The sequence below is a fragment of the Apodemus sylvaticus genome, chromosome 9 (assembly GCF_947179515.1).
Source record: "Apodemus sylvaticus chromosome 9, mApoSyl1.1, whole genome shotgun sequence".
NCBI lineage: Eukaryota > Metazoa > Chordata > Mammalia > Rodentia > Muridae > Apodemus > Apodemus sylvaticus.
In genome coordinates this window covers 7445358-7471941 of record NC_067480.1, presented here as the reverse complement: position 1 = coordinate 7471941, position 26584 = coordinate 7445358, and the positions used below count along the sequence as shown (strand labels likewise).

Sequence of the window (26584 nt, the reverse complement as noted above, 5' to 3'; positions counted from 1 at the left end):
TCCTGACAGACTGCCACAGGAGGCTGGCACATGGTATGCAGCTGACAGCAAGAGGCTCGGGGACTTAGAAAATGGGCTTCAGGTGTGAGGGATACAGGTGCCTCCAGGATTTGGCCCAACACCACATTCTACAAGTGCTCCAGCTTTGGGAAGTCCAGGCTTCTGTCTACCATGAGAGTGTGGTGAGTCTCTGTGCTGTGCTGAAGGACGGACACACTTAGGTATATAAAACACAGTCATCAGGGAGATCACTCAGCCTGTGTGTCTTGCTTACCTGTGAGAAGTGTGAGATCAGGCACACAGCACATCTCTCTCACTGTGACCAAGAAATCTGGAAAACTTGTGAGTGAACCTCAAAGGCTTCCATGCCCGAGAGACTAGAATGGTTCCTTCCTAAAAATTCACAAACTATGAAATCAGTCTTCCACATCTAAAGAGCCTGGAGGAGGTTCTCCCCTGATTTGTCAGAGGGCAGCCTCATGACCTATGTCACGGCATTTCTTTGACATTTTGTTCCCAGGGTGTGGGCTTTTCAGCAAGGTAGGGCTCAGTGTCCTAGCCATCTAGCTAGCTCATTGCTTTCTGGGATGGACCTGCCCATGGCTCCCTCTACAACCACCTGTCTTCCAGTTCAATGCTGGAGTTAAGTCCTCTCTCTTAGGCCCCGCTTCATTCTTGATTAAATGGAAATGTCTTTCACTGCGAAAAATGATCTGAGATTCAATCTAGTGTATTCTAGGCTGGCTCTATGTCATGCTGTGATCAGTTAACCCAGTCAGGAGACATGCACTAAACATGTGCTGTGTACCAAGCCCTCACTACTTGATGGATCCAGGGATCTTAAGGCCTGATGAGCTACTTGTTCTCAAGTAGCAGAGATGCTGGCAGAGTCCAGGAAAACCAGGAAGACAAAAATGGAGGTGTAGTTCTACATGACAACTAACATGGTAAGAGACCAGAGAGAATACATGGTAGTCCAGGGAATCACAAGAGACTCTTCTTGGAATATTACATCAGGTCAGAGATGGGAGGGCCATGGGGAAGGCCATGTGACATGCTCCCAGCCTGGATCCCTGGACATGACGGTGTCGTTTTGTGATAATGCCGTGTTTGTGGTCACACAAGGGGAAACTGTGTAAGTGGACTTTAGGTGAAATGTCTTGAAACTCATAATAGCATTTAGGCTTGGGCAGTCTTGATGGTGCACACATGGAAAAGACCTGAAGGGCACACTCCCCTATGCACTAAGGATTGAAAAGCACAAGATTGTGAGCAGAACAGTGGGAAAGGACAGGGTCAGCCTTAAATACAGATCACGGTGACGGTGACTTCTGAGAACATAGAGGCCCCATTCCAGCTGTGGTGCTCCATCCTCTTTCATCTGTAAGTGTATGTGTTTCAAAGTCAGTGGTGATTGCAGGTAGAAAGTGTTACCAGATAAACCCTCCTAAACATGTGTTGTTCTTTACCACCTGATGTGTGTTTCCTGTCCATCTCAAAGGCTCAGTAATTTGGAGGAAACACTTTTAGTGTCTTAGATATTTGTTTCTACTCTAAACAAAAGAAGCTACAGGCTGGGCATAGGCGTACTGATCAGGCTATTTCTCTCCTCTCTCTCTTGGTAGCCCTGGTTTCTCTAGAATCCTCCAGCTGACATGTTTAAGTACAGTAGGAAGCTACCGTGAGGTGTCAGGGGTGAGACTGCCTTTGGCTGAAATCACAATCCAACAGGTGTGCATCACAGCCCTTCCCACATCATGGCTGCCATGCACAGAGAGCAGTAGGTCCTACTTGGCTGTGCAGAAAGTATTCTTTGATTTCTCAATCATGTGTATAACTATCCCTGAGGTAAGGCAACAAACAACAGTAGAGGCCATGTTGGGTGCTCTTTACTGCTCTCTTCCCCAGAATTTCCCTGGCAGGTTTACTACTCCCAGCTGAGCTACCAGCCACACTGGCCTAAACATTCACAGTCAGGCACTATTCATGAGAATGTACTACAGACTCACTTGACACTCTTCTGAAGGCATTTTCCCAACAAACATTTTCATCACAAATGACATAAACTTGAACAAATAGTCAGAAAATTATCCTACCAGATGGGTAGTGGTCATCCATTGCTGGCAGGCCAGACACTTTACGGTGAGAACTTGTCCACACTCCAGAAACAGCAGACAGACTGTGCTTCTGTCCTGTCTCATTTTCACTCATGTATCTATCAGGGGTCTCAGGTGCTCACCACCCCTCATCAATTTAATCCACCATGTTTAATATCTGGATTCAGTGCTGCTGTCTTCATCTGCAGAGGATGATCACTTGAGTCAATCTGGAACTTCAGTTCACACAGTGCATAGAGGGTCTGGACTCTCCCTATCCCAGACTCAGCATGTGTCAAAGTACAATTGCATATGTGAGCTCTTTCCTCTCACCACCCTGAAGGCATGGTGCTCCATTACCTTCCTGACACACCACATGCTGCCGTCCACTAGTCAATGGCCTTGAAGATTCTTAATGGCCATAGCATGTGTCAAGTCTTTGGTCATTCAGGAAAAGGGAAATGGTCCATAACCAGCCTTTTCTGCACTCACTCCAGCGTCCTTCCCTCCTGGGCCATAATGTTCTTTTCCTAGTTGTAGTCTACCCAGGGAGGTCTCCTCAGTAGGAGGTTCTCAGAAGGGGTGGGCCTGCCATTGTCTGTGGTACCTGGGGTTCCCTTCCCTGCCATCTAATGCCTTTCCCTCCTTCAGCTTCTCTGCAGATGACGGTGCTGTGCTCCAGAAGCTGGTGCATGTGTGCCCAGGAGGTCTCGGATCCCTGACTACGAGGGCAGTGGTTCATTGTTGCTGAGGATCCCATCTCAAGATAACAGCACTGAGCTGGAAACACAAAGCAAAAATCTCCTACCTGAGCGAGGTATGCAGAAAAGCATTGAGGCTGGTGTACACAGGGACAAGGGTCCAGTTGGGATCCAATGTGATGCTCTGGTGCCTGTGATGGACAATGATCAAGGCTGTCATGAGTTAACTCAAAGTCTCTCAGCAGTTCAGAAGGACACCCAGAGCCTGAGCTCTGTGGGCTGCTGTATCAGGGTAGAGCATCAACCAAGACTGGACACCAGCATCTACAGGTGAGGGGAGACTGGATTGCTATACATTTGTCCTGTATGCCCAACCAGTAAAACAGCAGCAATCCACTAATGAGGTGTGTACACAAGGATACAAGATTCTCCACAGAGACTCCATTCGCAAGAAGAAGACCTCTCTGGTATCCACCGAAACAAACTGATAAACAGGAAAGAAGACCTGAGGAGATGCCATAAATCCATGTACTCAAAGTACAAATACCAGTCATTTGCATAGCCGTCATGAGGTGGTCCTTGTTTCCATGCCTCCATTGGGTCTATCTCCTATTAAGGTGAAGACATTCCCTTCCCATGTCCAGAATTGAATCTTGTCCCACAACTCAAGGAACATGGTTGAAAGACGAATCTGGACCCTCCGTCCTCACGGACGTCTCTACTGACACCCTCCGTCCTCACGTGTCTCTACGGACTCTCAGGACGCACAGTCTCAGGAACCCTCTGTCCTCACGACAGACACTCAGGACGCACAGTCTCAGGAACCCTCCGTCCTCACATGTCTCTATGGACACTCAGGACGCACAGTCTCAGGAACATCCTGTGTCATCTGCACATGTCCTGAGCAGCTATGCTGTCCACATCTACAGCAAAAGCACTTGAGCCAATAATCTGTGATCTGACAAGACCATTCTGCCATTGAATCTGATGTGATGATTCCCCTGTCTACATATGAACATACAGAGCCTGCTCCAACAGTATTTTACAGTTTCTACGGGGACACTAAGGACAGGAGACTATGACAGTAGGATGCTGGATGTCAAAAGAAATTGGGTCACCTTGTAATGATGACAAAAGAAGCTCAGGCCTCAAAGGAGGTGGACTTCAGGTGTGAGAGCTAAGTGTTACTCCAGGATCTGAGTCAACACCAACACCCAGGAATCCAGGAGCTTTGGGTGGTGGATGCTGCTGTCCACTGTGAGGGAGAGATAAGTCCTGGGGTGCACTCACTCTGTGTAGGTTCAAGGGGATGAAATTGTCTTGTCTGCCTGGACATCAGGATCAAATGAGGAAAACAGCATTCATGAACTTCTTCATTTGGGAAGTGGGTGGGATTATGAGCTGGCAATGCAAATCCTGACTACATGAAAGTCATGCACATCAGAGGAACCTCTGAAGCCTGAATCACTGGGAAACGTGCTGTCTGTCAGTGCCAAAATCCTTTCTGAGAGGAGAAGTATAGAAGGGAGCCAGAGGCTCAGAACATGCATATATCCTGAGCACTTGAAGGTCACCCAATTTGACAGGGAAGCTCTAAGGCCTTAAAAATGTGAAACGTGCTGTGTGTCAGTGCCAGAATCCTTCCAGAAATCAGGATGCACTTCGAAACCTCCTGAGCCCAAAAGTAATGGTGAATAAGGTGGCAGGTGTTCTGGTGACCTGTAACACCATCAGGAGCCCTGAGGCCCACCTCAGAGAAGCAAATGTAAGCTCTATCAGTGCAGGTCACTCCAGGGCCACTGTCACTGCTCCAGATTCCTGCAGAGGAAAGCTAAGGAGGCCTCCTCTTCCCTGCTGCCTTTGTCTTCTCAGGAAGCTTGAGCACTTAAATCCCTACAGATTTCCTAACCTGCCCTGAACTCTCGGCTAACTCAGTGGTCCAGCACTCTCCAATGGGAGGCAAGAGAAGACCACAGACCTTTGCAACTCTGATCTTATCTACCCGAGCTTCCAGGGCTCAAAGAGTGGAAGGAGATTTCGGAGGCCTCTCCATGAATGCTCTCCAGAAGCAAGCTCTGGGGCAGTTCAGAGTGGGACAATGTGCAGTACCTCGGATGGAGTCTGGGGAATAAAGTAGGTCCTCATTAAGGCCAAAGACACATGAGGGGTGCCAGAGCAGACACACAAGACATGGTGTCATGGGGTGGAGCCCAAGGCCAAGGGAGGCGACTGAGCAATGTAACACCTGTACGAGTGAAGCTGGACATGAAGAGTGTGGCTGGACATGGTCCCCTTCACCTCAGGCTGCAGTGTTGTCACCGTCTGCTGCAGAAGCACATGTCCCAGTACAATCCTCTAACAAGGCTACTATGCATTTCAAGATCATGGGATGATTGCCTGTCTCCATAGAGGAGACTTGATCTTACAAGGTGCTACTGTCACTGAGGACAGCATAAGACTGCATACAAAAAATGATGGGAGGCCCAGCTGTACCTGGAAGCTACAGGCGTCAACGCCCGATCCACTCTTCAGACCTTCAGTCTATGCTGGTGTATTCCTGGTGACAGCTCTGTAACCAAATGATAACAACGTCTCCCTGCCTCTCCCTCAGCATTGCTTCTCAGGCTGGAGATTGAAGAGCCTAGAGGAGCGCCTCTACAGGTCAGTCAGTGGGTGGCCCAGACCACTGCCACTGCGTTTCCGTGGAATTGTGTTCTAACTGTGGCATGTCTGAGAGACCAGGACTCCCAGTTCTTGCCATGCAGTCTATTCCTCACTTCCTGGACTGTGCCTGAGCGAGTCCGCCAGTAACAGCATGGAAGCCATTGTTTCATAGACCTGACTTTCTCCTTACCCAAAAGGAGTTAGAATGAAGACTGGCTCTGAGATGTGATCCCAGGTCCTAGATTGTCTCTGTGAAGAGCTGTGAGCTATCCTTTGGTCAGTTGCCATCCTATGGGCAAAGTGATGTGAAAGACCTTCACTAGGTGCTGGACCCCAGGATCATTGGTGTGACAGACAAGCTCTGCATAAGGTGCTGACACCCTGACAGAGTGTAGGACATCCAGCAGGACAAAGGTGGTGAGGTAAGTCCACATCAACAGAGGTAAATGCAGTAATGAACTGGGAGCTTCCATCCTAGTGCCGGTTGTGGGGAAACCCACACCCTGAGAAGACAGCTCTGCTGGGCTGAGCCTGGACAGAAAGGAGACAGAGGGCCATGAGAGCAGCCATGGGACAGGCAGCCATCATGAGTGACCGGACCTGACGAGTGCCTGTGAGACTGTGATTTTTATGGACACCATAAATGAAATTGATTGTAATTTATTTCTTGGCAAAATGGTGATCCCAACTCAGATCTCAGGCCCAGGGAGTATAGCAACATAACAAAGGCCTAAATGATACAGTCCTCTTGTAATGGTGATGAATGTCAGTAGATGAGGAGGCCATCCTGGTAGGGGGACAATGTTGGAATCCCAGAATGAGAGGCCATGTTCCTGCATGGGGCTCCACAGTTCTTCACATATGCATGTTGAGATTCTAAGCAGGTAATGAGTACAGATAAAAATGTCACATTGAGGACTCTAGACCTGGGTTACCCCTCCTCAATTTAGCCTGCTTTCTCTCCCATGCACCCACCTACTTTCCTTAAGCACACATTGTGACTGTCCAGGATTTTTCTGGCACAGGTGGAGGAGCTATCTGAATCCTCTATGCTCTGGCATTATGTCGCTATTGTCTCTTCAGATGCCGCCAACTGTGATTCTGACCTTTAGTAAGCACCCAAGGGTCATGAGACTTTGGTCTGACAGTAACAACAGAGGCTGGAGACAAATCCAGAAGCTGTGCACCAACTCCTTCCCTGTGTGTGGCTGCAGGGGACAGTCTGAACTGAAAGTCTGGACCTGCTCTGTCACTGAAGGCACAGCCTCTTGAACTCTCTGATGATCTATTATTGGATCTAGTATTGCTGATGATCCAAAAATCTCGTTCAATATGTGAAAATCTAGTTCAATATGTGAAAAATATAAGCTTTCCAACCTCCAACCTAGGACATTCTCCCTCAGACAGGACAGTGTGTGCACTTGAAAGACCAGGTGAGGAAGCTGGACAAGTCCCATGTGGCTTTCTCACCATGTGCATGAAGTCAACCCACTGTGCAATTCCTTCAGTCCCAGCACAAGATTAATAGTTCTAGGATGAATAGAGCACATTTGTGCCGATGGGGACTGAGGAATCCCTGGCTGGCCTGTCCCATACAGAGACTCTTCAGGATCTTCTGTGAGGGCCTATCCCTCTGCATCCTGTGAACATAGTGTGGTATCAATGCTTACCATTACACTCACTGCTCAGCTTACAGATGTGCCCGCCACTTCAGGAAAGTTCTCCCCTCTGTTTGACTTCTGGATTCCACCTTTTTTTATATAAGGGTGTTAAGGGTGGTCAAAGAGGAACATAAGTAACGCGGTGCATTGAGTAGCTAGACTTCTGTCATGCCCAGAGAAAGCACACTATGGGGCCCCTGGAAACAGCTCTGTTTCTCTCACAACCTAGACTTTGTGATCAGTCATGAGATTAGAAAGACACTTTTGTGTGCTTCTGCCTTCAGCTGCTGAGTCTTTTCTGGATGGCATTTCCCTAGTATAGGCAAGCTTCTCCTCGACAGAACCTGTAAATTTCTATCACCTGGGCACTCTCTGTGTTGTCCCTCCTTCTGGGCACTTAACCCCTAGGACTGTCCTTGCGAGAAGGCCATCCTCTGGCTGGTTCACACACCTTCTCTCCAGAGTCTGAATACAGGGTCAGGCTGTCAGGAAGCTATGGGCTGGATCATGTCCAAGGTACTGGGGACTCTGTCCTTCTCATCTCCTGGGATTCCATCCTCTCACTTCGCCCTTGCAGACTGTGGTGTTTGCCCACAAGATGCTGCTGAATATGGCCTCCTGGCAGGACATGGGCCTCTGTCTGCCAGTGACAATGACACCATCAATAAGTCAAGCAAGCTCATGGGCATCACGAGCACCTGTAGTATGCAGGTCTGGTAAGCACAGTATGGGCATCAACAGTGCCTGGTTCCCATCACCACGTGGGGTATGATCATTCATTCAATGCCTAGACCTAGAATTCCTCTGCAGGTTGGGGCTTGAAAAAGGGCCACGTGCACAGGTGCTGGTGGTTCATGTCACCGATTGTTCCTGTGAGAAATCTGGGTCTCCAGCTGTTACAGAGCATCTTCTTCGCTTGCACTTCAGCCTTGACTCAGCAAGGATGCTGCTCATTAGTTTTCTCTCAGTGGAATGATGGCACCAGGGAAGCAAGAAGAGCACCACAGGCCTTTCTCTCAACATGATTGGTCCTTCCTGGAGGTCATTAGTGGAGGGACATTCAGGGTCTCTGAAAACTCCTCTTTGCTGTCATCTGACACGTGGCATGCACTGACAGAGGTCCCTCTGACCCTCGACAGACCTCCCTGAAGGCAATTCTTACATTACCGGAGATCAGACATCCAGAGGGACTGAGGCACTGTGAGCTGTTCCCACTGAGCATGAGTTGGGAGTCACAGTTTGATAACTTTGACTGACTGAGGGAACCACCAGACATCTTCCACCATTGACCCTGAGTTGTGATAGTCAGTGTGTTTTTCTGAAACAAAACCCATTTTAGTTTCATTTCCATCTCAGTGACTTGACACTTCCAGGTTATACTGCATTCCCACAGTAAAGCCAAGGAACACGTGCAAGGGGCCCCTGTGTCACATCCACAGTCAAGAGCAGAGGGAAAGAGATGCATGCATGTAAGCTTGCTGGCTTGGGTTCATGTAGAGCTCTCTGTTCTCTTGCAGTCCATGATTCAAGCCTAGGGAATGACACTGCCCACACTGTGTGACTCCCCATGTCAATTTAGCCAATCAACTCTGTCCCTTACAAACACGCTCCAGGGGAACTTCATCTAGACAATTCCTCTCTGAAAACTCTCCCTCCCTCCAACTCCATTTGGCTGGTTATTACCACTTGCTGTGTAGGATGCCACATAACAAGCCATGAGCTTTTATTATTTTCATTGCAAAATTTACTATTCTCTTTGGTATATATGAACATTCATCAAGATCAATTTAAAACACTACAGACATGATGTATTCAGAAAAGTTTCAATACTCCTGTCTTAAGCAATTATACCCTGAGGCCCTGCTCCATCCTGGCAAGTTATCTCATCCCCAAGACTTGCTCTGTCTTTCTAGTATGTGCTCAGTTGCATCTGGTCCATGATTCCTAGGCATGTTTCCTTCTGGTTTCTAGCAAACACCCTGCTGCTTTGAGATGTCAGACTATCTCAGTTTTCTCTGGTTGTTGTTAGGTAAAACTGGTCTTGTCTGATATGCAGTTTCTAGTATAAAAGAGCTTGAGAGAAGGATTTGAAATGACCACTTGCAAACTTGTATTTATGAGTTTAATTTCCATGGAAACACATAAACATGAGGCAGAGGAGGGTCAAGGGAATCACAGTAAGCTCTGAAGTCTTATCAAATTCCAGGGATGTGTTCATACATGAGATGCTCAAGAGTGCTCTAACCTTCAGAGATCTCAGTTGATACACAAGAGCCTAAATAGGACTTTTCAAGAAGAGGCTTTGGCCTAGCCATGGAGAGTTCAAAGATTTCCATTTCCAGGTTTCAGGTGTGCGCAGGGCTGAGTGACTAATCTCCTAATACCCTTTGGCATTCCTACAAACATGTAACACCAGCTGTCACCATGAGATGTGTGAAAGATCCTCTGCTTGTGGATAACTTGTCATCCTTTTGGCTTTGGCTTCCCTTTCTGTCATGTGTGCTTGTTGCCTCTTGGCCTATACCATGCTCTCTTCTTTGCAGTACCTTACTTTCCCAGAAATCTGGGACAATACATAGCCTGGATGATGTTGAAATGAGGGGTCTGCTGGCATAAGCCAGAAATTGAAGGTGAGTGAGCTGTGGGGTTTTCCTGAGCTCAGGGCACCTGAGAAGTGAGGCAGGACAGGTACCCTAGTCTGGAATCAGGGGACATGCTTAGGCATACTCTGCTCTCCTGTGGAAGACAGCGCAGGACAGGAACTACATCCTTAGCTGCCTTGCCCCTCACTACCCTCTCACAGCTTTTCAATGTGGACCACACTTGCTCTGGTCCAAGGAACAGTATAGTTTGTTATGAGTTCCTATGTACGGGTTGGTGGATGAGGTAGAATGCTCAGTGGATACTGTTTTGCAGACCATTCTCTGCCTCCATTTTGATCCCTGCCTTTGATAACACCATGTGTTTTGTTCCCTCCAGAGTTCATCCCAACAGTTATCATGAATAAACCTTCCAACCATCTCTGAGAATTCATTTTCCAGAATGTGGATTGTCTGTGGATGGCAATGACATCTCTGGATCCTCATAAGCCAATCCTGGTGGAGGGTAGAGCTCTGTCAGTCATCAGAGCAATGAGTCTCTGCTGGTCAAGATGAGCTGCTTCCAGACAACAGTCATCAAAATGTAATGAGATGATCTCTACCCTTTGACTGTTAAGTAAGTGTTCAAAATGGTTCTTGGACACCCCATTTACACAACGCAGGTAAGCAGTCTACTTCAGTCTTTGGGGGCTTTTGGCCCCTGCTTCTGTGTTTAGCAAGGTATTGGTCTGAGAGGACATCTCTGTCCGTGGCATACCTGCAGTGTCTCACCATTTCTTCATGATGCTCCCATGAGACTAGGAAATGGAGAGGACACAGTCACATCAAAATGTCATCTCTGGTGCATGAATTTGGGGCTGTGCACAATAGAGTTGACTATCATCAGAAGTAACATTTGGACATTTTTCAGCTATGGAGGAAGAACCATTTGACCTTCACACATACCCCTGGATGTGTCTATATATGCATCCTGCCCTTGAGCTTTTGAGTCTCCAGGGGAAACTTTTTGTGGGGTCAAGGCAGGATCTATGTGTGGGTCTCTTTGCTTGCCTTCTGTGCATGGATAACACAGGTGATGCTTTCTGTAACAGGGTATATGATACATGAAGATTTAGTTGCATATCTCTCTCTCTCTCTCTCTCTCTCTCTCTCTCTCCCCACTTCCCTCCCTCCCTCTCTGCCTCTCTCCCTCTCTCCTTCGGGGTCTTCACCTTCTCTGTGCTCACTTAATCCATTCTTGAAGTTCTGGTACACCTGCTCCCCAGTCATGTTGTGACCACTAGTGACTAGACCTTTGCATTGTCCCTGAGAACACCCCTGACTGGATGTTTCCATTCTTAGCCCCATTGTAGGAAGGAGAACAAAGCCTGGAGTTGGCATGTTGTTCACCAGTTCAGGCAGTGCAGGAGAATGTGCAACCAACATCAGAACTTCTGAGTGCAAGGACCCTGTCACCTGGACAGGCAGTGTGGCACAACTTAACTCATTCCAAGAGAGCCTGACTGACATAGTGCAGAGAGAGCCCACAAGTCCCCTGTCTCCCTCTCCTTCTGCTCTTGTGTGTCTCCATGGCTAATACTTCAGAGACCTTCTGATTCTTCCAACAGGAGAGCTCCACCAAAAGCACAGACTTCAGGTTAGAGGGACAAGTCCAACAATGAGGGTTTTCTTGTGCATGGGTGGAGTGCTAGGACATCTGCTAGGGGCAAAGACTGCTGGGAGAGAGCTGGGAACGTATCTTCTGCAAGGAAACCATTCTGCTCTCACCTTACACAAGCTCCTTCATTTTGTTCTCCATATTGAGCCTCTTGATACTGAACAGATTGCTCTAGCTGATGAGCCCAGGCTTAGAGAAGGGACTGCAGCCCAGAAGCCTGGTCACTATAAGGATGAGTCACATCTTTTAGGACATACTTGAAAAGCACCTATGCACAGGAGAAATTTGCAAGGACCAAAGTCTCATCAGGAGTTCCAGGATCCAGATGGCCTGACAGACTGGGGTCAGAGATGCCTCCGAATCCTAGAAGAGAAAGAATGTCCCACTCCACAGAAGAAGCCTTTTGCTGATGCTGTTGCAACCAGTGCTGACTGTGAATCTTGAGTCGATGGATACGGGTTCAGGAGTCCTCAGTCCTCACATACCTCATTTGGTAGGACTTTGCAAGTCCTGACATTGAGAGTGTCATGGTGTCCCACAGGATACATAGGCTAAGCAAGCTTTTTATCCCTTTAAGGGGCTGGAAATGGGCTGGACTCACAGTCGACATTAAAACTGAAGTTCTATACTTTGTGGTTATTGACCTTTTCAAACTTGTTTTGTTGACAAGGCTCAGAGCTTGACATTTCCAAGGGTGGCACCTATAAAATTCAGAATCCCACAGCTCAACACAGTACAGATCCCATTCTGGGATGAATACAATGTCTTATGTATAAATTGGGATTTATTTATAGGTCCCGGCCTCAGCAAGACTCAAACTACAGAGAATAATTCAGGGATTCCAACTTTAGAAATTGGACGGGGACATTAAGGAAAATGACCCACAGGATGCTCACAGAGCCACATCATTGCCTCTGTGACCCTTAGTGCTTTGATTGCCATGCTCTCTGTCAACCTCAAAATGAGGTCACCATTTACAGAATAACAGTGCAGGGCAGCAGAGCAGTGCACTGGCCTGGGTGGTGTAGTGGGTGGTCCCAGGAGACGATGCCATCCCTCCATCCTCTCCATCTAGGAGGAAAGGGAGAGGAGAGCGGGAGGGATTTGTGAGGGTGAGACTCGTGGTCCAAGTGCAGCCTAGGAGTCAGCTTTCCCGCCTGGAAAAACACGTGTCTCTGTATGGAGAATTCAGGTCAGGAATGTCACAGGGACAGAGGATCTGTGCTCTCCCTAAGAAGGTACTGTACCTGACATCCTGTACTAACACAGGACATAGGATAGCTTCTCAATACAGGAAGCAGCACATGGCTGGCATAGGGGATTCTTGGGAAGGTTCAGGATTGATTGTCTAAGGGCTCACAAGCCAGCAGAAGTGTAGGACACATGCTGAGATCATGTGACAGGCAGCACGAGCTATGTGATCACACACAGCTGGACAGATGTTCTTCCTTGTTCTCACTTCTTTCTGATGGCCATTTCCTGTTCACTCAGTTTCTCTGTGGTATTGAAGAGAAGCAGAGAGATTAGCAAAAAACCTCAGTCACCTAAGACTCCACCGTGATGCTCACACTCTGAGAGGCACTTAATATCCACCTGAGACCTGCTCAAGAGCACACACTTGGGCCCCACCACAAAGAAAAGTAGATCAAATCTGACATGGGTCCAAGAGATTAGACTCTCTTTCAACGGTGCATGCACAGTGAATATTTCCCCGACTATACAGTATCCAGGGGACCAGAGCCAGAGCCACTCAGTGAGTGGCAGCATGTGCTGTGCAATTAATAGCCAGTGGCCTCCTCGGTGGTAAGACAAGCAGCTGCAGGGAACCTCAAACCCAGCGTGCTGGGTGGGGCCAAGATCCAGCCCAGAAAGCTTCCTGAGAGAAAACTCTTCCCAAGGTTATTACAGCTCAATAACACAGATGCTCTCAGACTCTTCTTGGTGAAATAACTCACACAAGGTTTTTTCTTTAGGGCAGGGACATTATGAACGTTATAGGGTGGACTGTGATCCAGGGATAGATGCTAATGATTGGCTCAGTCTGAAATGTTAGAGATGCCTTTTTGAGTGGTGGAGGTGCTGTCCCTAAGTGTCATGGTCCTTCTACAGGTTTGTTGTGCTCACATGTTCTGATAATGATAGACCTTGGCCTGCATTGGTACTAATGTCTTCTGTTCTCAATTATGAGAAAACTTGGGGTTCTTTGAAGAGACTTCAACCTTACCAGGTCTTCAGTCTGGTGGCAGGCTCCCCTTTCCCACAGAAACAACATAACAAAAACCAAGGCATCTACTCAGTAGATGGGATAGTGGAGTGAAGAGAGGGCCCTCAATGGAAAACACACAAAGGTAGGCACTTCACAAGTGTACAGCATCCTTATCATCCTAGAAATAGAATTAAAAGTCTGAGGTGACCGGGACCCCCTCCGCCATGACTGGGAACAAGGGCACCAAGGGCACCAAGGCCACCAAGTGATGGGCAGCCCAGGGAGAATCATGGATGCTCACACACCGAGCATGGGACTGGAAGCTGGGGCCGCCACCCTGGCTGCCAGCGTGAAAGCTCCCCAGAACAAGGAAAACGGGAGGCTGTCTGACCCGTCAATGTGAGGCCGGGATGCTCACACATCCAGGCTCATTGGTGCACTGTTCACTGTAGCTCAGAAAAGGAACCAGCCAGGGTGAGCACCAACACATGGGGGGGATGAGAAATCAGGAGCACTGACACATCATCACAGGTGAAGGAGAGTGAGATACACAGGACACGTGTAGACCTGGAGAGCAAGACGCTAAGGGAAATAAGCCAGTCTCAGGAAGACAAATGTCAGGTTTTCTACAGTACGCAGAAGCTACATGTGTGTTGTTCATCTTATATGCCTGTGTGTGTGTGTGTGTGTGTGTGTGTGTGTGTGTGTGAGAGAGAGAGAGAGAGAGAGAGAGAGAGAGAGAGAGAGACTGAGAGTGCCTATGTTCAACTGTTTGTGTGCCTTTGTGTGTCAATCTTGGGACAGGAAAAGCAAGAGTGAACCAGTTATGAGAGGGGAAGTCAAGATATTGTAGGCAAGAAGAGGGAGACATAGGATGTAGTGCACATGACAACATCAAAGTGAGGAAATAGCTGCACCGGGCAGGAAACCCACATGTGAGGGTCACGGAAGTGAACAGCCCACTGGGAGGAGGATGGAAACACGACATAATCCCTGCACAAGCACACACACACAATCTTGCACACACACACACACACACACCAACACAGCCATAATGAAGCATGTTCATTTCAATTGGTTTGCAAAAAGAACCCTAAAATACAAGACAATGTTTTGGTTTTTTGCTTCAGCTGCTGTTTATTGACACTCAGGAGTTCACTAGAGCAGCAGGCCTGGAGACCGCAGAGCACAAAGTGCAGAGTGGAGTGTCTGCAGTGACAGCAGTGGGTGCACAAGGAGGGTTGGCGAGGACAAAGCTGTTGGGAAAGCACATCAGGGCCAGGGCCAAAGTAAGCACACTGGGACCCTGGGCACCACACCCTCAGTCCATACTCTTGCCTTCTGACTCCAGGAGAATTCTCTGGGAATTCTCTGGATAACTTTCTACAGGAGCAAAGTACACAGAAGTGATGCTGCCCTTCTGTGATAAAGTCAGGGGGTTTCCAATCCTACATCCCTCCTTCACCCCTGGCTCAGGTAGAGCCATGAAGATTGCTTGTTTCAGAGGCATCAATTTTCCATTATTTTCCCCCCCACCAGCGCACCCTGTAGCCTAGAGTGAACACCACAAGCATTGCTGGCCTAGTGGGTGGGCTAGGGGAGGGGAAGGGACAGGGGCTAAGAGGGGTTCTGGAGGGCCAGCAAAGTATAGGCACTACACGCATGGTATTGGGGAAGTCAGAGCCAGGGCGCCATCCGGTCAGCACAGTGACCACATCTTCCTTGAAGAAGCCTCGGCCCTTGCCAACATCCATGGCCAAGTTTACAGAAAGTTCAGCATCCTCAGCCCAGGCATTTGGTATGGCATCCTTACACAGCACAGGGAAGATGCCAAGGTACAGATGGACCTGGCCTGGCGAGCAGTCTGGGGATTGCACGTCACAGCAATGATAGGAGCCCGAGGGCGGTAACTGGCCACTTGGTGAGTACTCCTGGCAGACTTGGAGAGCACGATAATGGCCCCCTCTGCAGGAATCTCAGTGCCCAGCTCACCACAAGCCACCAGGACCCCATCGCTGGTCTCCGGGATCTCAGCAAACCTGGGGACACGTTCCTGCTTCTCGATTTTGCCAATGATCTTGGTGCTCTTGCCCTTCTCTCCCAGGACCTTCCTAACCTCAAGCACGTCGGCTGCCGTGCGGATGAAAGCCGGGACAAGATGTCCGCATCCTGCTCCACCCCAAACTTCAGGTGCCAGATGCCCTTTGTCCAACAAGGCGGGAGGTCCAGAGCAGCGCCGGGCAGGTTCACGCCCTTCTTGCTGCCCAAGGAGCCGCCATTCTCCACCCTTGTCCCCAGGTAGTCAGCACCTTTCTCCTTCAGCTGCAGTGAGATGAGTCCATCGTCCACGGAGATCTTCCTGCCCACCCCCACCACCCTGTGGATGTTCTTAGAGACAGGATGTTCTCGGCGCACTTCTCCAAGTAAGCGTTGTCCAGGGTGATCTTCAGGGCGGCTCCCTTCATCAGCTCCACCTCTGCAGTGCCGCTGCCCGGATGGTCCAGTCCAGATCTCAGATCCCTTTGAGCCCAGAGACACCGCAACGGGATGCTAGAGAATGGGATCCCATGCAAAGCTTTCTGAGGCTGCACGGACATTCTTGATGGTCTCTGCATGGTACGCGTGAGTTCCATGAGAGAAATTCAGCCGAGCCACAATCGATCCAGACTTAAGCATCTCCTTCAGCATCTCCACAGGTCGGGAAGCAGGGCCAATGGTACAAATGACGCCAGTGTTACGGCCGTGATGGGCGCGGAGTCAATGTCCAGGCGGCACCTGTGCTCCAGGTGGGAGTCAGCCAAGGCTGCATGCAGCTGCGGGGTCTGAGTGAAGGCAGTCCCTGATTCGAGATGTGGTTTCAGCATGGCTCCTGAGATCCCTGGCGGACTTCATATCCTGCTCCAATGCCAAAAGCAGATGTCTGTCCAGCAGGACACGTATCTGCTGTGCCACAACATAATTTTTAAAAATATAGTCAGAGCTAAACCAAAATGGTATATAATGAGGATAGATGTTAAACCTAAAGACTCACACTACAAGCAGGGCAGTGGTGGCACACACCTTTAATCCCAGTACTTTGAAGGCAGAGGCAGGTAGATTTCTGAGTTTGAGGCTAGCTAGCCTGGTCTACAGAGTGAGTCCAGGGCAGCCAAGGCAACACAGAGAAACCCTCTCTCAAAATTAAAAAATAAAAATAAAAATAAAAATATACACTCTGCATCCCCAGATCCTAAAGAAAAAGACTTATCGGGTAGCAAACACTGTAAACCCTACAGCAAAGTATGATGCAGAGACCCAAGAATTTCCTATAGTCTCCAAGACTAACTAAACCAATATATTACCCACGAAAAAACAGCAGAGACTACAGAATAAGGTAGAAGGAGAGAACTTACCTTCAATCTTTTCCTCTGACCTCATGTGACCCTTATGGTGAGTGCCCAGCACACCAACCCACTCGTACACACTAACAAATACACATGTGCACACAGATGTCCACACAACTACAGACATGGAAGCAAAGGTAATTAAAGATTAAATGTTAATATATAACTTACACTGATCAGAAACTCTAGCGTTTGTGAAAGATTGGTGTGTTGGACAGGGAAAATGACCGATGGGGTGATTCGAGTTTTTTCAGGCACAGGTACAAGTTTTGAAAATCATCTGGAATCATGTTTCCAATGAATAAAATATTATTCCAATGGATTTTCAATTCCAAGCACATATTAAAAATTTGCCAAATTGTGTTCTACAAATTCCTGAGTTGTATGGGATGAAAAGTTTAATAAATCCATTACTCAATTCTAAAAATAAGAAAGTAGAGAATTCATTAAACGTGGGAAAACAAGCATCAATCACAACTTAGACCCAGGTCCTGTTGGTACAAGTGGGGGCCTCAGCTCTGCAGCCTGAGGCGTGGATTGGGTCTCAACCCTTATGCCTGGTTTGAGGAGTTCTGAATAACAGGAGCACTGCCAGCCCATCTGTGTGTCCTCTCTGAATTCCTGGCAGCCTACAAAGTCAGTGACGTAGGAGCACACCCACTGGGGCGGGGCAGTGCTGCTGGTACGGCCTTAAATCCAGTTCTCAGGAAGCAGAGGCAGGTGAAACTCTGAGTTGGAGAGCATCCTGGTCTACAGTGTGAGTTCCAGGACACTGAGGACTACACAGAGCATCCCTTTCTTAAAACAAATTAGCTAGACATCCTGTTGAGGGGTTGGGGAGAGGGTGTAGGTCACTAAGGATATCTCTGGAGGGTCACCTGCCTCACTGTGCTCTCCTGAGCTGCTGAGGAAATAAAGAAGGAAAGACACATGGAAAGTGCAGCTGGGAACAGCTGGAATCTCTAAGTGTGCCTATGGCTAGCAGCAATTTCGGACTTGAAATTGGTACAGCACAGGAGGAGGGGTTAACTAGACTGGGTGGAAGGGGTTTGTCCATGAGCAGTATCAGGCTGTAAGCATCCATGATGGGGGAACCACATTTGCTAGAACTTGCACGCACTGATCAATTGCTCATCAACTATCAGCACTGGACTCCAGGACAGATCTTTGCCATTGCTCTTCACCCTGGCACATAACAGTAATGTCCTTGCCAATTTAGGATGACACAACTGGTCTCTGAGTCCCAGTTGAACCAAGTCCATGTCAAATGGACTGCTTCAGGACTTCACCCATTCAACCTTCTCAGGGTCCCTACACCAAAGCAGGACAGGGAGCATTTCACTGACAGGAGTGAGTACCAGTCAGGACCTCTCTCTGCCTAGGATCTTTTATAGCAGGCAGGTCAGAGCCGTAAGCTTCTCTCAGATCTGCGCCAGACATATCCACTCCACCTCCTGAACACTGAGTTCTAGCTGCAATCCTCCAGGCCCTCACTTCTGCTTCACACAGGTCCTGGCAGCTACCAGGAAGAGCCAGCTGCTTCTGACACTCAGACTTTCTACCTGAGTCCCTGCCTCTGGTGACATTTCACCTGGCACTGCTCTTTCCATTTCTCTGGTGCCCACGTGTCCTAGTCAACTTGTCAACACAAGCAGAAGAAATCTCAAAGAGGGAACTGTGATTGAGAGAACACCTGCATCACACAGCCTACAGGAAAGATGTGGGGAGGTTCTTCATCTGTGACTGCTATAGGAGTGTGGAATCCCACTGGGGGATGTGACACTACTGTGCAGCATGTTGTGAGCAGGAGAGTCAGGTCAGCAGCCAGTCAGCAGTCCTCCTCTGCAGGCTCTCCTTCACTTCCTGCCTCCAGGTTCCTGCCCTGTTGGAGTTCCTGCCTTGACTTCCTTCAAAGATGGTCAAGGATCAGGACACTGGAGCTGCTGGGGTCCAGCCTGGCCCCGGGATTGGAGTTCTCTGCTGGAAGCAGGGACATCGGGAAGGCGCATAAGAAATATGCACAGACTACTTTTTGGGTACAAGCTGACAGGCAGTATTTCAAGGCTTAAAGTTTCTCTTCTCTCTCACTCTGTTCTCTTGCTGGTTTGCTCTCAGCTTGAGGCTGCACACACTCTGCCTTCCCCTGAACACCCTGCCTTTCTCTTGTGCACTTCTCTTGTCTTGAACTCTCACACTCCTCTGTGCTTTCCCTGTTCACTCTCACACATGCTCTCCACACACATCTCTCACACACACTGCATGCACTCTACTTTCACTCACACACACCTCACATTCTCTCTCCACATGCTCATCTCATGCTCTCTCTCTCTCTCTCTCTCTCTCTCTCTCTCTCTCTCTCTCTCTCTTCATTCGGTCTCCACATTCATCTTACATGCTCCCCACTCCCTCTCTACATGCTCTCTTGCCTTTTTCTTGACCCAGTCTTTTATTGATACTCCAAAAGCAGGTACAAAAAAGACATTGTATAATCATTGCCAAATCAAATTCAAAAGAATAACCACATCCCACAACGAATCAAGAATTACAATTGTTCCCCCAAGGTTTCGATCTTCCCAATTCCCAGACCTGTAGCCAAAATAATAATTGCAAACTTATCGTTATTTAAACTTTAAGTTGTGGCTTATTATACTTCAGAGCTCAGAGCTCTGAGGTCAGCACTTGCATTTTTCTGTGAGGCTCTAGTGATAAATGGCATGGGCAAGGCAGTGGCCAGAAAGAATCAAGTTAACCCTTAACTCCATAGTTGTGCGAGTTTTCTGCTTCTGCACATTACACACAATGACTCTCCTAAGAGTCCCAGTGTTCTGACTTAGTTTTACTTGTATATAATTTTATGTATTCTATACTTATTTATCCAGAAACCACTCTCAAATGTTGTGCAAAACTTATTTCAAAACTTCAGTAGGTTTTCCTTTCTTGGAGTCCCAATGTTGACTCTAATTCATTTTCTAATAGTTCCTTCAAATTTTTTTGCAGATTAACATTAATCTGGAATGACCATCGTACAGTTATTGCATTGTTTCCAAGATGAGAACACACAGCATGCACCTGGGCCATCAGGACTGTGCCCTGCTGCACCTCGTGCCTCAGTTTTTAATAGTTTAAGAATCATTACATCAGGGAACATCTAACTTCACAAAATTCATCAGAGCAGATGGAGAAAGAAGCAGGGAAGTCAGATATAATAGCATAATTATGCACACCAAGGCCAACTGAAAATCAGTCACACAAAAATGAACTCTATCCAGCCATTGTCCAGTGCTAGGGTTAGGAGAAGTGGGAACAACTGTTGTTACAAAGAGCTGCAGGTTACTGAGATGTCTCCGTCCCGGCTTACGGCAGGCAGTCCCTTATTTCAGATGGCGGGTCCCCTGGAGGGATGTGTCTCCTGCTTCTCAAGGTCCCAGACACCATCCTTTGTACAAGGAGCTGCCGAGGGCTTCTGAGATGTCTCCATCACGGCCTACTGCAGGCAGTCCCTGTCATTGTATGCAATCTCCAGCAATGAGCCACAAAAACCTTTTGTGCCCCATGTTGGGTTTGGTTTTAGTGTCTGACACATGGATACAAAGTGACCTATGACAGACTTCTATTTATTTGTACACTGGTCCTCATCAGACAGTGGATGTTCCATGGCAGAGCATGAAGAAGGAAGGGAGTCTGATAGACCCGCCCCCTTGGAGAAAGGGGATTGGTGGGCAGAACATTGGGGGATGGGCAAGCACTAACTGTCAGAAGCTGAAATTCAACTTACACAAACTACCCCACTGCCTGAGATGAGGGGCTCAGATATGCTGCCTTTATCACCACATGACATTTCTCACTGTGGGGTAGGGTGGTCTCAAGACAGGGTTTCTCTGTGTAGCCCTGACTGTCCTGAAACTCACTCAGTAGACCAGTCTGGCAAGGAACTCAGAGATCCTCCTGCCTCTGCCTCCCAAGTGCTGGAATGACAGGTGTGTAGCTCCACCTCAGGGCTTCCTCAGGGAGTTTCTAACCATTCAGCTACCAAATGTGGAGAGACCAGAGACCATCCCCAGCCACCAGGCACAGGGATGACAGCAAAAAGGAAGTAGGCCTCTTGTTCCTCTGAGGGAACAGTTTCTCATGGGCAGGAGGAATACATTTCAGACATTCTACTCAGCAGAGTGATTGTCCTCAAGCAATCTCTCCTGGGATGTTCAGAGCAACTGCCAGCTTCCTTTGCCCCTGACATCTTAAGTAGACAGCATGGAGAGCTGGAACCCATTGATTTGAGGGAGGTGGGGAGGGAGGGATCAGTCATGTTTGGATTATTTCCATGATCAAGTTGTAATGTCTCTATAGTCTGTGCCCAGGCCCCAGCCTAATGGCCTCCCTAGTTGAACAGTCCAGAGGCAGGAAGTATTGACGCTGAGGTTAACCTGGCCCATGGTACAGGTCCTGAACTGGATAAAAATCACCCAGAATGCCCTTGGGAAAACTATGAAGTAGCCTGTAGAAACAAATCTAGGAGTTTTCTTTCCAGAAGGCTGTCTACAAAGCTGAAACAGGAGTCTGGAGACATGCCTGCATCCTATTTGATTTTTGTTTCTTTTTTTTAATAATAGAAACTAAGTATTCCAAATACTGAAACTTCACTAACAGCCTAGACAAAAGGCACATTTATTCAAGATGTCAGCACATCAGTCAAGGCATGCAGGGGACACACCAGGCCTTGGGCCTCGGCCTCTGAAAGAGCTGCTGTAAGGTCTAGGGAAAGAATGCTGGCTTGAGTGTACCGTTCTTCCACACAGAGTGACAGCTGTGAGACCTTTCCAGAGCCCAAAGCTCTTGCTTTATGCACAGCTCCATGCCTCTGGGAATGTGATCCCACTGCCTGAGGGAGGACAGGCATGGCTGAATGGCTGAGATGTGCTGCTCTGTGGGAGGCCATATCCAATCACAAAGCTAGGAGAGTCACAGACCTCTGAGGGAGTGTGGAAAAAAATAACCCTCAGGATGGCAGGGTGAAGATGTCACCAGGAGCAAGGAAGATCTCAGAGAAGTGTGTCTTGTGATTATGAAACTGATCCTGGCAGCTTGGTAGTCCTTAATGAAAGTAATTCTGGCTAGCTTGGCCCTCACAAAGTATCCGGAACTGCTGTTTTCACGATCCCATGCGTGGGTCATGAAAGCCCAGCTTGTGACAGAAGCTGACATCAGGCGCTGAGGAAGTGTGCGCCTCAGGAGAATGCATGGGGAGGTGATGCTGGTGGTGTCCTAGGTCTGCTGTGTCTACAGAAGGAGGGAGGAGTGTCTCAAGGAATGATAGGGATGTGGGGTGTGTCTAACTGGCTTCTGCCTCCAAACAACAACCTGGTGAGGATCTGTCACCTCTGATGAGACAGGTGTCCCATCATGAGTTCCACTGTAGGCTACTCCCTCAGAAGGACAGTTAACAATCAAGACAGGATATTCCTGACCTTGGAGGAAGGAGATGGAAAGGCTTTCAACATCCTCTGAGGCTTCTCCTGCAACTTCTAAAAGTGCTTCCCATAAAGGGAGAGGGCAGTGCCCCTGAAGGAAGAGAAAGCACTGACTTAGCATGAGACCTCAGGGTCATCACATGTTCCACAACAAAAATTCATTCGTTCATTCATTCATTCATTCATTCTCCCCCCCTGTACACCCCTCTCTCAAACCTCCATTCCTCCCTCTTTCAGTGAAGAAAAAATGGGCCTAGAATCTACCCCAGTTCTCCTGCTCTTGAACCTGGTCTCCAAAGTGACGCAGTTTGTGGTTCTGCCTCCCATAGAAGGATGTTTTTGGATTCAGGTCTCTGAGCTCAATGCCCTATTTCATGGCAGTCACAGAAACTTTGCCAGACTGCTGCCTCCCAGAGCACCCAGCCTGCACTGCACTGTGCTGAGCTCTTCTGCACTTTGGGGCTCATGGGTTCTGTCCTTTGCTGGGATCCCCATTCTGCAGCTGTGCATTGTTTCTCCTTATCAACCCCAACATCCACATGATCCTGTTTGAGTGAGCCATAGACTTCATTGAATCCACTGGGGTCCTCCTGCTCTCTGGAAACACCCTGGAGGATTTCCTAAGTGAGTCTTCACATATCACTGGGAACCTGAGAGGTTGGAAAAGCTGGCAGGCCTCAGCTAAGCAGCCCAGGCTTGTCCTGCACATTGCCCTCTCTAGACAGGAGGAGGAGTCTCCAGGTTTCCAGGGACAGAAGAATGGTAGGGCCTCCTTGTGTACACATAGAAAGATAACATGGTCAAGGTTTCCACTGTGCTTGTAGCATGGACACAAAACAGATCAGTTCCTGGGAATCCTTTTAACATGGGTTCAGGTTGACCCCCATAGAGGGTTACATAGAGGAACTTCAGGAAGAAGGGCTGGGTTACAGACTGCAGATAAGGGGAGGGGTCCTCCCCTGAAATGCTGACCCCCCCAGCACTTGGGTGAGCAGTGAGAGGGGCAAGGATGACATGGAGTAGATGCCTATTTAGGGCTGAGCTGGGAACTTTGACCTCTACCTTTTAGTATGGACACAGATACTTGGACACATACCTTGGGTTTTATGCTCAACGAGTTCTCCACAAAGAGCTCATGGACATATATCCTGCAGCTTCCAAGGGAGGCCAGGCAAGCAATTTGACGAGTAATTTACAAAGTAAGGAGTGCAAGTTCCATTTAGCAGCTTGATGGAGGTCACACAACAAATGATGTTTCTGGGTCTTTTCATTCTGCAGCCTGCTGCCCCCTTTGGTCCCTGAATCAATTATTCCTCCCATTGCATCCCCCCAGTGCTCTTTTATAGCTGACACTGCACACTGTCAGCAGACAAATATCTATTACCATGATATTGTCAACTGCATTGAGGAGGATTCTCATATTCAAGTATAAAGTTGGCATGACTTGGAATGTAACTTCAATCAGTTATGACAAGTGTGTGATATTTCTAGGATGCAAGCCTGGGAACACAGCCACTTCAAAGAAAAACTATAATTTTCTCTCTCTGGAGTCTTTGAGTGCACAGTAGAATTTGGTGTGTCTATGGTGGGCTAGTTTTGCAGACTCTGGCATGTCCTCATCTCCTTAGCCCTGGGCTTTCCCTCAGAGACCAGAGGAAAATGCATCTGCAGTTAGTACTCATCAGGAGACACAGGAGTGGATTCCCAGTGACACCACTTCCTGGTTTGTAGAGGTGCCATTCTCTGGGTCCTCATATACCAGAGACCATGCTAAATTCCTATCCAAGGGACAAAATCTGTCCCTGCCTCCCTACAGGAGGCCTGTCTCTAAACATTCTTCCCCAGGTGTGAGGGCCTTACCATTTCAACCTGGAGAGGAATCAAGGATGGGACTCTTTTGAGCTGCAGGCTATGAAAGAACCCTGAAAGACAAGCCTTCATTCTCTCCTCTGCCTTTTCTTGGCTCCTCTCAGTTTGCAAGCAGTTGTCAACCAGGTTATTGTCCAAATGGCAAGGGCACTGGGCCTGAGAGTTGACTGAAGCTCACACAAGGGACAGTCACAGAAGAACACTTGGGGGGGGGGGCTTCACTCTACCTGGGGACAACATTGAGGGGACGACAGAAGAAAATGAAAAGCATGGAGACAATTTTGCCCCGTGCCATGTCTTCAGGCAGGGGCTGTTCTAAGCACAGAGGCCTGAACAGACATAAACAGAATCAGTGCTTCTTCCTTTATGGGGAAAAACTGAAAGAAAAGAAATTGTGAGGCAAAAAAGTGTCTATGGTCATGGTCCAAATTTTGTGAAGATACTTCAGACAAGCCCAAGATTATAGCAAGGTCTTTTAGTATGACCTATGTCCCATTTTTTTCTCAGACTCTCTCTTCTGCACAGATGCCCAGACAATATGTGTTTCATACCACAGTCACAGAATATGTAAGGCTAAGATAGTGTGCCCTGAGTAGGTCTCACTTTGAATACTCTGTGAACTCTGCTCACTCATATTTGGTGAACCATGGTGTTTATGTGTGTCTTCTAGTGGGTATCTTCTCTTGGGCCTGTCAAAATTGGTACACACAGGTTTTCACCTGCCCAGAGATGGGACCTGGCACTTTGTAGATCCCTGTTAGGATGTTGTCCTACAGCTCTCCTTGTGTGTTCTGTCTGCAAAGGAGGTGCCCTGCGCTCCTCATCTCAGAGAGCAGCCTTCCCAGACTCCAGCCAACATTACCATTGTATGACTCCCTCAGAACAGGCTGTGGAACACCAGAGGGCTCAGGTCCACTATGTCCTGCTCTAGGTGTGATTGCAAGACCAAACTCATGACTTTACATTGCTGTTTGCATCTGAGCAGGTGTTTAATTTCTAGTCCACGTGTTGGGATTGTCTGGTCTTGTTTGGGGGCAGTATTTAATTGTTATGATCTGTTCAGATTGTTTCTGGGCATACTCTTTCTGGGGATACCAAGATTCCTCTGCCAGAAGTAATATTCGGGTATTGAATAAATGTAGATATCATCATGACATGGAACTTGGAAGCTGAATTCAGAAGCTGTTACTTTTGGAGAACAGCTGATATCAAAACAAATGTAGTCCAGATGATTCTCTGTGATCTCCAGGGTAGTAGTCCTATGCTTCTATGTCCCTGCAAGGCCAGGCTAGGATAATTTTACAGAGGCAAGCCCACACAAGTATTGAGGAAAGCACCACAGGTTTACTCCTGAGGTTTCTCTTTCTGAAGAGTCTGGCTATGAAGTGAGGTTGAATACCTTCCTTGACCTCTGCTGACAGATCCAGGGAAAATCCCAACACATGGACTAGAAATTAAACCAATGTATACATAGTAGGTACATAGTAGTCCTCTGGTTCCAACAAAAGTAATAAAAAAAAACAAGCTCCCTGCAGTATAGGGACAAAACCCCAACCCAGGCCACAGAAACACGCACATAGTGTTTCTTTTTCACTTACAATTCCCTCACAAATGCTCCATGTGAACAGGAAGTGGAGGGTGTCCTCACTATATCTGCACTGTGGCTATCTTGACTCGGTGCCTTCATGGCCTTTTTCTTCCTAGTGATAATGCTGAGGATGTATGTAGGGGCTTGAATGAGGTTGGTCCACAGAGGGTCATGGGCTTCAATACTTGGTTCCTTCTTTGGGAAGGATTAGGCAGCGTGGTCTTGGGGAAGAGTTGGGTCCCTGGGGCTGGGTTTGTAGGTTTCAAAGGCCAGGGCATTCTCAGTGATTTCCTTTCTGCCTCCCACTTGTGAACCAAGTGACCTCTCAGCCATTCCTCTCACAATGCCTTTGCTGTGCCACAGTAGACTCTCAGTCTGTATACATGAGTCTGAAGTACACACTGACTTTTATAAGTTTTCTGCCTTGGTCATGGTGTCTTATTGCAGCAAAGTAAGAAAGATGCAGACCTTAGTAGCTACTGCTTCAGTGGAATAAAGCCACTGACGCTTATTCACCAGTCAAAACCAATGGATATTCAGTGAGGTTTGCTGTTGAATATATTGTATCATTTGGGGCTGCTAAAAAGTCAGTTGTTGGCGGGGAGGAGGAGTGAATCCATAGACCCATGTACTAGGGTGCCTGTGATCCAAAACACTGACCAGTATGACCTAATATCCAGTTATCAGAAGC

At 48.0% G+C, this 26584-nt stretch overlaps 1 pseudogene; it reads right to left on the bottom strand.

Moving 5' to 3' along the window:
• Positions 1–15347: 15347 nt before the first annotated feature.
• Positions 15348–16452, bottom strand: LOC127692756 (pyruvate kinase PKM-like; annotated as a pseudogene).
• Positions 16453–26584: the final 10132 nt, after the last annotated feature.